The sequence below is a fragment of the Apium graveolens genome, chromosome 7, assembly GCF_009905375.1.
Source record: "Apium graveolens cultivar Ventura chromosome 7, ASM990537v1, whole genome shotgun sequence".
Taxonomy (NCBI): Eukaryota; Viridiplantae; Streptophyta; class Magnoliopsida; order Apiales; family Apiaceae; genus Apium; species Apium graveolens.
In genome coordinates, this window is record NC_133653.1 from 160344767 (window position 1) to 160348416 (window position 3650).

A 3650-nucleotide genomic window follows, 5' to 3' on the forward strand; every position below is an offset into this window, starting at 1 on the left:
TATAGGGGTTCTTTGATTGATATTCTGAGATTTTATTAGTACTCTATATGGTATATAAGTGTATGTAAATATCGTCAGAATCCAATTCCGAACACTTTGATTTTTCCCGGAAATCCACTAGATACGGAAAGAATTGAGTATAAGGTAACAGGATAAAAAGGATTTAAATTAAAGGATTTTAAGAGAGGATCATAAAAGGATTATAATGTATTGAGAAAGGTTAAGGAAACCCCAGTAATAAGATCCCTGGTATGATCCCTCAAACGATAAACGAAAACGAAAGTTAAGCGAACCGTATAACAGATCAGCGGTCATTAGATAAACAATTAGGAAGTTAATCAAGGAGGTTAGGGATGATGAGGTCATCCAACCAATAAGGAGAGGGCAAGTAAGAGATGATGACACAATAAGGTGATGCAAGCATGACATAGGGAAGGAGGAGGTGTGGTTGGTTTATAACCACACAAACATAAGGTTATTAAGGTAATTAACCAAAATCTAAACAAAAACAACCAACCAAAAAACAAATCAAAGCAAAAACACAAAAATCTCTCTTTCTTCCAAGCTTGCTCTCGGCTTTTCCCCATTTTCAAGAAGAAGATTTTCAAAGTTCAAGTTCCAAGCTTCCTTAATTGGTAAGATAATTATCTAGTACTCCTTATGCATAGATATAGCTATTCCATGAGTTTAAGCTTCAAATTCCTTCACAATCTCTTGCAATAATTCAAGGAAGAAGATGGTGAATAGTAACTTTCAAAGAAATAACTTTAGTTTTCTTGAATTTTATGAAAGTTTAAGGTTATACAAGCAAGGATCAAGGTTCTTTAGGCATTCAAAGCTCTTGTGTTGTGTTAAGAAGCTTCAAGAAGGTATAAACTCCAAACCCTAGCTTTAGTTTTGAGTATTTAGGAATGGTTATGATTGATATAGTATATGTGAAGTATGAAGCTTGTTTGTTTAGAGTTTGGGTTGGAGTGGTAGTGAAATGAATGTTGAATCTTGTTGATTTGTTAAAGGAATTAAGTATAGTTTAAATTCATTATGAGAATAACATAAATTGGAAGAACTGAGGTGTTGGGACTGTTGTAGTGTGTTTTGGATGGATGTTGGTTTTATGAATGAATTGGGATTGATTGGTGGTTGTTTTGGAATGATATAAATTTGGGAAATCGCGTAAACATAGCCGTCGTAATGTCTGATTTACTTTAGACTGCTTTTGTTCATAACATTAGGACCCGAGAGCTCCCTGCTAGGTTTTGACCATTGCCGTCATTAGATAGTTCATGTTACGAGCTTCGTTTTGATATGTAGTTCGTTTGATTCCGATGTACGGTTTAGGAGAAACGACCGTTTTAAGTAACGGCGTTTCGCGACCGAACCATTACCCCTTGCCTTACTTTGAAACATAGGTTAAAGACCTTAAAGGACTAATTGAAGTATGAATCATTTATGTAAAGTGGATTAGGCAGTTGGTAAGGTGCTCGCGAAAGAATCGCCTTAAAACTCGTAATGGTTAATTTATTAAAAATAGTGGAGCCGGGGGTACTCGAGTGACTTAAGAGAATCATTAAGCGCAAAGCGAGCGTTAGAGTCTAAATTGGTTAAAGTATAGATTTACAAGTGACTTTGGTTTAATTCCAACTTATATGTTGTTTATAGGTTACCAGACTCGTCCCGAGCCATTTGTAACCCCCAGTCGCTCAGGCAAGTTTTCTACCCGTATAAACTGTTGTTGTGATGTATATTTGTATATGCATGATCTTGTGATAAATGCATATTTGTTATTAGCAAATTTTGCGATATATTGGAGCATGCTGATATGGTATATATGCATGTCTGTTTCGTAATCTGGTTATCTATTTGTTGATTTCAATGCTTATAGTTGCATAATACCTATGCTAGAGATAAGTGGTATTTGCGTATACCCTTAGTATAGGGGAGCAAAAGGTGAACTTTTTCTAAAATCGGGATGCGAGGCTCCCGAGTATAATATATATATATATATATATATATATATGAATAGTTTTTAAAACTATTAACCGAATAAGGTTTATTCGATAACTTTATATTATTTAATGAATATTACTTGAATATTCATCCGAGGACTTATGACTCCTTTTATTTTATTAATTGAATACTATTTTGAATATTCATTCAAGGGCTTATGACTCAGTTTATATTATTTAATGAATATTATTTGAATATTCATTTGAGGATGTATGACTCCGTTTATTTTATTTAATAAATATTATTTATAATATTCATTCGAGGTATTATGACTCCGCTTATTATTTAATAATATTCTTTATTTTATTAAAGAACAATGTTTCGATAATCAAATTTATTTTCGATTATTCAAATAAAGATAGTACTTTCGTATAAGTATATCTTTGGTTATTTAATATCCATTTCAAGTATGAGTTTTAAAACTTCTACTTCGATTATTTTTATAAGTATTATCTTTATGAGAATATTATTTAAATAATAATATTTAGATATTTCTAATATATCGGGACTGATTTATTTTAATAAATCAGCAGTACTCCAAACATTCTTAAAAATGTTTTCGAGTCTTCAAAATGATTTTAAAAGGTAGAGCGGATCCCAAAACTTGTTTTCAAATTCAAGATCTTCCATTTTAAGGGGACATGAATACACGCTCAAAAATCTAAGGGATCCGGCTCTGTGGTGTATTTTATATTCGTAACAAGGTTGCTGTTTTGATGAATGAATTGATTACTTGCCCAATGTACGGGAAGTAAGCCCATCTAATTGAGTCGGTATAAGCGACAGGTCGGGGTACAGTCTATCAAAGTGTAAGTGGCCGGGTGGCAGTCCATCCACGCGTAAGAGGCCGGGTGGCGGTCCAACACAAGGTCCTTATGTGGCCAGGGTGATGACCGGTGGGGGATTCATCCATCTACTAGTAGAAAAGGTTACTTATTGGTATCTTTGCCTGATCAGCAAGATATCAGATTTATGCCAAAATTCTTTTCTTTCCAAATTCATTGGATATTGCAACTCTGTTCATACTTTACATGACAGAGGTTTTCAGGAAATGTATGAGAGATATATATAGGTGTATATATATATATATATATCGGGACTTAATGAAGTATCTCGTAACTTCATTTCATTCAATAATATTTCAAAGATTGAATCTATTCAAGTATTATCTTGTAGTCTCATCTATGTGATGAACTTTTGAAACTAATTATAACTTGAAAGGTGGTAGTTCAAGTAGTATTTGGAAAAGATATAAGTATATTGGAGTATCTTGTAACTTCATCTTTTAAACTTATATCTAGTAAATGACTATCTTATGCATGTCAAAGATTTTCAGAAAAACGTTAAGACATGGTTAGATATATGAGATCACCTTGCACCGATAGTTTTATACAGTTATAAACTGGAACTCTGTGTATATTATGCATGGGAGAGGACTTCCAAGATTTTGAAAAGTATATATGTATATATACTGAATATTTTGCGACTTCATCGCATTAAGATATCAAACTTGGTTCATTTCTTTTGACCAAGACTTTCATGAGTACTATGAGAAGGCTCATATATTGTTAATAATTATACATATTATTTTGGTGGGCTTGCTGCTCACCCTTGCTTTCTTCTTTCATCACATGACAACAGAT